Source organism: Arachis ipaensis, chromosome B7 (assembly GCF_059453495.1).
Source record: "Arachis ipaensis isolate K30076 ecotype BB chromosome B7, ASM5945349v1, whole genome shotgun sequence".
Taxonomy (NCBI): Eukaryota; Viridiplantae; Streptophyta; class Magnoliopsida; order Fabales; family Fabaceae; genus Arachis; species Arachis ipaensis.
The window spans coordinates 63,667,607-63,678,188 of NC_142442.1; the positions used below are offsets into that span (position 1 = coordinate 63,667,607).

General features: G+C 35.3%; 1 pseudogene; it reads left to right on the plus strand.

Moving 5' to 3' along the window:
- Positions 1 to 1,562: 1,562 nt before the first annotated feature.
- Positions 1,563 to 5,208, plus strand: LOC110264622 (BRAP2 RING ZnF UBP domain-containing protein 2-like; annotated as a pseudogene).
- Positions 5,209 to 10,582: the final 5,374 nt, after the last annotated feature.

Here is a 10,582-nt window from a genome sequence, read left to right on the forward strand (position 1 = left end):
CAAGAATTAAAATTTAAATCTAAGAGATATTAACCTAAATCTACCCTAATTCTAGAGAGAAGAGGGAGCTTCTCTCTCTAGAAAATGACCTAAAGCATGGCTCCTAAGCTACCCTAATTGCTCCCCCCTTGTTCTCTCTTGAATTTGTCCTCAAATACTTCAGAAATGAGTTGGATTTGGGCTTGAATGAGTCCAGAAATTGCTAGCCACATTTTCTTTAATGAAGTCACATGCTTTGTGTCACGTGTACGCGCAAGGTGATGCATACGCACTGCATGGCGATTTTTCAAGTCACGCGTACGCACAAGGTCACGCGTATGCATCACATGGAAGATTTCCAAAACTTCATTTCTTCATGAATACTCCAATTTTACATGCTTTTTCTTTATTTCTTCAATCCAATCTTTGCCTTCTAAGCTTGAAATCACTTAACAAACACATCAAGGCATCGAATGAAATTAAAGTGAATTAAATTTGGCAAATTAAGGGCATAAAAATCATGTTCTCAATCTTAAGCACAATTTAGGAGAAATTCACAAAACCATGCTATTTCATTGAATAAATGTGAGATAACTTGATAAAATTCACTAAATTCAACACAAGATAAACCTTAAAATTGGGGTTTACCGGGTTTCCATATGTTGGTAGGAAGTTCTCAGAACGTAGCAGGAAGTAATGACTACATAAAGACATGACAATCATGACTCTTCAACCCAGCAAGCCTATTTTGTGAGACATTTACACACCTACCAAGTTAGAGGTGTAACCATCGTAAAATCTTAGTCCTCTAATCCACTTACAAATAATTTGCCTTTGGTCCTTCGTTAGAGCAAACACCACATTTGGTTTAGTCGACTGGTCATTATCAAATCTCATTAAGTTTAGATCTGGTTATTTGCAAATGTCTATCAAGTCTAACCTTGCCTTATCGTTATCCTTTATCCTCTCATCATTCATTACCATGTGCATAATATTATCAAACACGTTCTTTTCAATGTGCATCATGTCAAGACAATGTCAATCCAAATTATCTTTCCAATAAGGTGAGTCCCAAAATATACTCTGCCTGGTCCAATTATGCTCGTTACCATGTCCTAGAGGTCTCACACCTTCTCCGTAATCGACGATCCTTGGGATCCTACTAACATGGTGCCAAACATGCAAACCTCTCAATCTCACAGGTCCCTTTTCTTATTCAGTTCTAGTCTTCCTAAACAAGTCTTTGTTGCACCAAAAAGGATAATTAATATCAAGGAAGCTTCAATGACAATCAAACCATGTATTCTTACCCTCATTCTTTAGCCAAAATAACTTTGTATCCTCCATACAAACAGAACACAATATTCTTCCCTGGGTTGACTAACCTGATAACATCTCGTATGCAGGAAGTCGTTAATAGTCCACGTAAATGCAGCATGTAGTTGAAAGTTTGTCTTGGTTGAAATATCATACGTTTATATACCATTAACCTACAACTCCATCAACTCATCCACCAAGGGTTGCAAAAATACACCTTTTTGGCCTTTGGATTGCTTTGACCAAGTATGATACAAGTTAGGAACATGTATGGGTCCTTCATGCACATTTCGGGAGGTAGGTTATACGGAGTCACTATTACAAGCCAACAAGAGTATGCGTTACCAAAATTAGAATTTGGTGTAAACTCATCAATGCACAAAACTAATCTAACTTTTCTGGGCTCACTCACCATTGTAGGGTGGAGCCTATCAAAGTACTTCCAAGCATCGCCATGTGACAGGTGTATCATAAAATCATCATCTCTTTTGTTGTTATTATGCCAAGTCTTGTGAGGTGCCAAACTCATTGATGCATACAACCATTTTAGCCTAAGGATTAAGGGTAAGTAGTGTATCTGTTTGTTTGGAATTCTTTTAACCACCGTTTACCAATCTGTTCTCTCTTGACTTGAAATTATGGTGCATCACAAAATCTACAAGTAGTTAGATCTATGTCCCCTTGTAATACAGCATAGAACCATTCAAACAACAATCAATTTTTACCAAATTTAGACCCAATTTCAAAACTAACTTCTTTGCTTTGTAGTGGCTCTGGGGGACCCACTAGTCTCGACAAGTACTAAGTCGTTGCAAAGGGTGGCCCACTTATCAAAAGACTCTTGGGTGTGATTTGACTCAGATTTAATACTCATCATTCTAACACATATAAAAAACAATTTCAAATGAACAAATCCCTCATACAAGGGTTTCATAACATATTTTAATAGATAATAAAAGCTCAGATTTTAATAGATAATAAAAGCTCTTTGCCTCTGGGTTAGGCTCTTGTTTAGCATTTTTGTATTAGTAACACCTATTGCATCAAACACCATCTCGTTCTATCTCTCTTGGTTACCCTCTCAATTCATTTCATCCATATTTGGTTCTCTAACCACTTAGACCCTCGTCGATCGACCCCATCCATACTGAAATTCGAGGCGACCTGGTTAATTTCCTACTCATCCACTTTTCCATGTTCCGTCCATATCCAAAACCCATCCTTGAACCCATTATGGTAGAGGTGAAGTGTTATATCTAAAGGTCATAACCACTTAGTCAGCTGACACTGATAGTATGGATACCTAGATACCCTTTGAGACCTAAACAGTTCCATGTTAAAGATATACGCAATAAACGAGTCAACTCCTCAAAGAATTCAGGTTTGAAATCCCCGGGCCAATGTTGTCCCTATCATATATTCATAAATGATGACTTGGAATTATCTTGTAACAGACACTCTAAAATTCATCCAATAACACAACTTGTTAAAATTTTTAGAAAATTCGATAGTGTGTCTCCTATAATTAGAATCTCCAACCAAATCTAATTATCATTTTCTCACAAACCATACATGTTTTAAACAATAAAAACAAAATTTTGGCACTAACTTTTTCTTAATTCAGAGACATCCATCAAATAAATTTAACAGTTTTTAAAGAAAAATTAGCTGCAGGCATGAATTAGAACAAACATGAATTAAATAATACATCAAATTCTAACCGTTCTAGTACACAATGCCTTATAACTCCACAATTTTTTAACAAACAAGGGTTCCGAGAAGACGCCTCTATGCGACCTTCTCCCACTTCCGTCCTAAAATGCTATCCTAGGAAAAGTAAGTCTGACATAAAACTTAAATAATTGATTATATTTAGAGATAGAAAACCTACCTAAAACACAGATGCATAGAATACGGAAGAAGAACTCCAATTGACCTTAGAGAAATACCACCGTCCTAATAAAAAAGAAAACTTATTAAATTCACAAGTTGAAACTAATTCAACAAACTAAACAAATTCTTCCAACAACTCGAGAACTCTTAATCTCACCCAACTTAACCTACCTTGACTTAATTTAATTTCTATTTACATTAAATTAGCATAAGAAATCCTAATCACAAACATTATTACACTAATTTAATCAATAACTTGATAATAAAATACCTATCAAAATCCTAAACTCTCAAAAAAATATGAAAAAACTAAAAAAACTAAACCAAATCCTAATTACAAACTTCATTACACTAATTTAGTCAATAATATAATAAAATACCTAACAAAATCTTAAACTCACAAAATAATAAAAATAAAAACTAGAGAAAAGGACAAATAGGTTCTTGACTTTTTGTCCCGCAGGCATTTTCGTCACTAACCATTGGAAAATACTTTTAAGTCCTTGACTCCTTAAAAGTTGGACGGATCAGTCCCTCCGTCCAAATGCCTCCGTCAGACCCAACAGAAAAGTCTGACGTGGCTCCCATTCTGATGATCTGGCATTACGGCTGCCCACATGGCACATTAGTGGAAGACCCGTTTTAAAAAAACTGGACAAAAAAGTCTCTCTCTCTCAAAGCTATGTCATTTTGTGTGCTGCCCTAATCCTTAAATTGATTTTGTTTGTTCGTTGATGCTGGTGGCTAGTGGTGAAGAGAGGAGTTCTACATATATCAACAATGGCTACCAATGGAGCATCATCAACACTGCCGTTTCATCACTGCCAATCCCAATTCCAATTCCAATTCCCAGCGGACTAGCCTTCATCATTCTCCACCTCTATCTTCAACTTCTCCTCTAGAAACCCTAGGATCGAGGAGACTCGCGGCCTCATCCATCTCTTCCACGACCAAGATCCCCCTTCTACCCTCCCTTTTGGATGCAAACCCCTCGTCTGCATCTCCAATCACATGACCTACGCCAACTTCTGCCAGTTCCGTGGTTCCTTCCTTCACCACATCCTTGAGATGCCCAACCATCCAATGCTACCTCCACTAAACAGCCCACATGTCCAGTTTGCCTTGGTACAACCTCTCCTTTAGATATGCGGTGCCTACTCTCACTATTTTATTTAAGTGTTCCGCTATTGCCAGCAGCAAGCTGAAAAATCGATATGTTTTATTTGTCGGACCACTGAGAACCTTTGGATATGTGTTATATGTGGTTTTGTTAGCTGTAGAAGGTGAAGGAATTTGTCTTCAACCCTTATTTTTTTTATACTGCTTCTTTGCTGAGTGTATTCCAGCCATATGTATCTTATTTCTGAGACAATGGTATCTCAGATATAAAGCAGGACATGCCATCATGCACTGGAAAGAGACACAGCATTGCTATGCCCTAGATGTGGAAACTAAGCATGTCTGGGATTTTGTGGGAGACAACTATGTTCATAGACTTATTCAGTCCAAAACTGATGGAAAGTTGGTTGAGCTGAACACTCACTGTGTTCATGTAGAGAATGGATGTGGAAGTTGTAGTTGTGAAGATAATTCTATGAGCGAGGCGTTACTTAATAGTAAAGTTGAAGCTGTAATGTTGCAAAACTAGTCAAATTATTTTTCTGAAATCTTGGCTTCTGTAAGTTTAATTTTATTTTTTACATTAGCAAATTGTCAATACGTACAATGAATTGCTTGCTACTCAACTTGAAAACCAAAAATCTGTAAGTTAATTCTAGTAGTCATTTGCAGTGAATCTGCTGAGGCTGTATCATGTCCAACATACCTGTATTTTTCACTTTTCTATGTGTTAATTGTAGTATTTTGAGTCCTCATTACAAGGTAAAAGAAGAAACTGAGACAAAAATCTCTAAAGCTGTTCAAAAGGCAGTCAGTCTTAAATAACAGAAGATTCAAGCCAAGATTGACAGATGTAACAAAGAGAAGAAATTTCTGAGGGAGAGGGACTTTTTTGTCTAGTTTTTAAAACTGGTCTTCCACTAATGTGCCACGTGGGCAGCCTAATGCCAAGTCCTCAGAACGAGAGCCACGTCAGAATTTTCCATTGGGTCTGACGGAGGCATTTAGACGGAGGGCTGATCCGTCCAACTTTTAAGGAGGTCAGGGACTTAAAAGTATTTTTCAATGGTCAGGGACAAAAATGTTTGCAGGACAAAAGGTCAGAGACCTATTTGTCCTTTTCTCTAAAAACTATACTAATTCCTAATCACAAGCTTCATTACTCTAATTTAATCAACAATTTCATAAACTACTTAACAAAACCTGAAACTCACATAAAAATTTTAAAAAATTAAAAAATATGCCAAATTACAATGTCACCAACACTAACGGCGGTGACTATGAACGCGAACAGCGGCGGTGTTCCCGATAACTCCAGCAGTGACCGACACTCTAACGGCGAAAACATCGAGCGGCGGTGGCAGCAGAGGCTCCAGGTGGTGGTGGCGACACCGATAGCTTCAGGGCTGAAGAGAGAAGACAAGAGGAAAGATAGAGAGTGAGTTCGTAGAAGTGAGGGGGAAGGGTTTCGCATTTGAATTATACCCCAATTTTACCGTTGGATTTACTGGCGAAAACTTCTAACAGCAAATTGGATAAATGTAGTGCTTCACTAAAACGATATACCAGCGACCAAGGAAAGATTTGCAGGTAAAGTTGGATCCAATTAAATAAGATTTTGTGCTATTTATTACAGTCAAATTTAGTGGTAGAACATAAAATCCGATGGTAACTAATTCGAGAAGCTAAATCTAGCTTGTTTTCAACGCAAAAGTCGCAACTGAATCCGACGGTAATAGCCGCCAGTAACTTTGCCGGTAAATCCGACGGTATTCAACATGTTTCTTGTAGTGAAATAAGGGCTTCTAAATGATAGAAGAACACACGAATAAAGTTGAGAGATAAAAGACAAAGGTGATGGTAATGATGAGTAAACTTTGGTGACTTTATTCTGTTTTGGTGGTTAGTTGTTTCTTTCGACTCTTTTTCTTTTATTTTGTCTTTGTTTTCTTTTTTTTTCTTTTCTTTTTATGCATCATGTTTCTTTTATAGTTTCTTTATTTTCTTTGTTTCTCTTTTAAGGCTTACTATTTGTACCTGTCCTCTAAGCACTCCACTGATGTGAAAGGAGTAGCTCTTTAAATGAAAAAATTGAATATTTTTTAAAGAAGCCCAATTGAATTGTGGTGGTCATTAATAGTATCACTATATTCCATGGACTTAAAGTATTTGAATGGATCCTGAAGAAAAGGGAGATAGAATCTCCAAGAACAAAAGTTGGACACATATTATGAGATTCCAAACATCTAAATTTCTTGAAGCAGTTTTGATTCAAAAAGAAATGGAAAAATCAAAAAATCAAATCAATAAGGCTCTAAGCACCAATGACTAGAGCCCAGTTATGTGTCTGTGATGTTTATGTTTCAAGAAGAGACTTAGGCAATTAAATCTTAGAGGTACTTTATCACCCGATAACTTGGGCCAACTGGCCTGAGATTGTCAATTGAAAGCCCACATTCAACAGTTTCCTTGAAACAAAACATTTAGAGTCCAAAAAGGTTCTGGGCATCAATGTCTGGATGAATAAATTCTTAATTATGTGCTTATAGAGTGATTGTGTCAAGTAAAGGTTTGAGTACTTTGATCTGAGGGATGATTTATCACCCGGTAACTTGGGCCAACTGGCCCGAGATTATCGATTAAAAACCCGCTAAGAGCTACCTTAAGACAAAATACTTACAGTCAAGAACTTCAAACATCTTTTTCAGTTAAAAGTGATTAAGAAAAACTACTTCAAGGATCATACAAGTCTAAAGAGGATTCTTATAATACAATCAAAAATTGAGTTTTTGAATACTTTTTTATTCCTAAGTATGCAAGACTCATCAAGATAAAAGAAATACGTACATAATCATGGAGATTATTGTAAATTCTATTTTTACTTGGACATGAATTTATAAAGTCTTCAATTTCTTTGATTAAGATAAAATCTATTTGCTTTTCTTTTTGCTTGAGAACAAGCAAAATTTTAAGTTTGGTGTTATGATGCCTAGGCATCTTTAGTAGTTTTTAGTTTCTTTTGTCATTAGTTTTCTTAGATTTTAATCAAAATCCTTATGTTTTTTAGTGGAATTTCAAAACTAATAAAGTGTTGGAGATATTTTAGTATTATCGTGTTTTCAGGAGTAATCAAGGATTAAAGTCTTTTTAACAAGAAAACACAAATACAGTCCAAAGGAGGCCCATCACACAAGCCTAGTGTCCTCTTTCTCACTTAAGCCAATGCCTAAAACTCAAGAAGCAAGCCCAGTGCTCCATGCTTAAAAAACTCCCAGGATGTAACACTTGCCAAGGCCCATTTCTAATATGCATTCCCAGAAAGCTTTAAATTCAACTCAAGATTCAAGATTTAAATGATTAGTTAGCAACAAACTCTTCTAGAAAGATAAGAATTAGTTTTAGGATAGATTTGAATTATTATTTTACAAAAATATAAGAATAGATTTAGTTTTTGAATTTGAATTCTAGAACTTAGGATATAAATAAGTGAACAAGGTTCACAAGAGAGATATCTGGAGGAGAATTTTTGGACTCCAATCCAAGATCTCATACCTTTATCTTCTTCTTTTGCTTTAGTTTTCTTGTTATCATAAGTAACTAATTTCTTTTTGTTAAGGGTTAGGAGCTCTATTTATTTTTCTTATGAATTAAGTTTTTTGTAAAGAAATAGATCAGACTCTAAAAAATCTCACCTTTACAGGATTGTATTTGTAGAAAATCGGAGAAGCAAGGCAAGAAAGGTGGTAAATTTGATCAACCTCCACCAGTAATTGCTCTGTGACATATACAAAAAGTAAAAGCGAAGTAAGCACATGGAAATAAAAAAGTTATTTTAACATCTTATTTAACTACCAAGCTTCTCGCAACAAAAAGAAAATGCGAAGACTATACCGTGACGAATTAACTCAAATCTATGATGACCAATCCACTTTCTAAGGTTGTCTTTAGATCCAATGAAGAAGTTATCAATGAATATCACCTGATTAGACGAACACATGGTGAGATGCTGTACCAAAGTTGTATATAACACTTGTTGAATCACAAATACACTTCAGATCTATGCATATCATTACAGAAAGATCTCAACTGCACTGACCTCAATTTTCTCATTTTCCATCAATCTATCAACTAGGTGAGAGCTAATAAATCCATCTCCTCTAGTAACCAAAATTCTCATATTGGACTATTTTCAATGAGAAAGAGTTAGAGAATCAATAATTTGTGTAAATAGGGCAAAAAAGAAATGGCCATGAATAAAAAGAAAGGTTTCCTGGAAAAACTATTATCCAAGTAATAAATGAGTTCTCACTTCTCAATCATGAGATGTAATATGATTCTGCATATACATCTTCCACGTGACATGAACCATGCTAATGTGATAGTGACATGGGAAAGTAGTATAACTGACCCACATGTGCTAAAATTTAATTTTCTCATGTACTACTTTGTTACATTATCCAAATTCATAATTATTTTGAAACCAATGGAGTAACATTTATGAGATCCAATAATCAAAGATTCATTTATAAGAGAAGGGGAATATATGCAAATACAAAACTCTATGAGAGACCATTAATAGTAGATTACTAATTCATTGACATAATTAGATCCAAAGAAATAAAAAATAGTAGAAAATAATTAGAATAACAGAATGCCATGTGAGGGATGATTCGAAAGAACTTGGAGAAGCGCAAGGGAGATGGATGAGGAGGTTGCTTTGCTGCTCCATTAGAAGCATTGGCTGCCATTGTCAAAATCTCTCAAGTTCAAATCCTAAACCAATTTCCAAATGGTCAACACTTATAACGAGCCTTTGCACACATTAATTAGTTGAAAACATCAAAACTTCACGAACCAAATCAATTGAAACCAAGCAAATGGACCAGGAGATAGTGACAGACACTTAAGTAACAATTATTGGAAAAGAGAAAGAGAGAGGGGAAAGAGAGAATGGACCTGACTTAAGTAGAGAAAGAGAAAAATCAATCCATAACCCTAAATCACAAGCCTGACACAAAAATCTTTGATCAGAACACCATTTTATAGTAAGAAGAGCAGATCCAGAAATTGAGGTTTCTCCTACAACCAAACACTAAAACACAAACTAGTGTAATCACATTATAAAATTAATGTGTCAAACTAGTTAAGTTGAAGTAATGTGATGAATTGATTATGCTAACTAGGTTTCAGTAATATTGATGCAGTTGTTATTAACAAATGCAAATTCAGAATTTCATGATGAAATAGTAGATACAAAAATTGTAAAAATAAATATAATAATCAGAGAGAGACAGAGAGGAACTTACAAGAAGATACGACGTCAATGTGCTCTGGTGACGCCGACTGGCAAAGACATTGCATTGATGAGTCTGTGGAAAAAGAAGAACTTACATGCAGATTCACAAATCACAATGTGATATATATATATATATATATATATATATATATATATATATAGAGAGAGAGAGAGAGAGGAACTTACATGAAGAGGATGGCGCAGTAGCGGGCATGTCCGAGGAGGAGGAGGAAGAAGAAGCTCTGCTCTCTGGTAGAGGACGACAGGTTTTCTCAGGCATTGGAGAAGAAGAAGCCCTGATGATCTACTCTTTGCCTCTCTCCGTGACGGTGACTCTGTCTATGATCTCTACTCTCATGCGTTGGAGAAGAAGAAGCCTCACTCTGAACTCTAATTCTCTGAGGGTTTGTGGTTAATGTTTGGGGAATTGAGTGAAACGAGGGACGCGGGTAGTAAATGTGGGTATAATTTTTTGTTGATAAAAATTGACAATAATTTCATCGATTTTTGTTAAAACAAAAATTAACATTTTAGCCATCTATTTTATATAATAAATCTACACCGTTTAATTAATTTTAAAAGGAGGTCTCCATTGTTTAAATTTATCCACGACAAAAACTCTCGATATTATAATTATTAAAATAGACAACCAAACCGTCGATTTTAAAGAAAAAAAATTCTCACTCACTACCTTGTCAGCAATTTGACGATAATATTAAAATGTTAGAAGGTTGTTAAAATAATAAATGACATTGTCGTCGATTTTAATATTTTATTTCTAATAATTTCTTTTTCATTTTATCAACGATAAGCCGTCGAAAAATATTGACAAAAAATTTGGGCGTCGATAATTATACTGTTTCTTGTAATGACCTTTACTTATTCTTTACGCATCAACATCATGTATCATCAACATTAAATTGTCTTCCTCTTTGCTCTGCTTCTTTTTCCCTTTTTCTTTGGGCATCTCATCCAAAC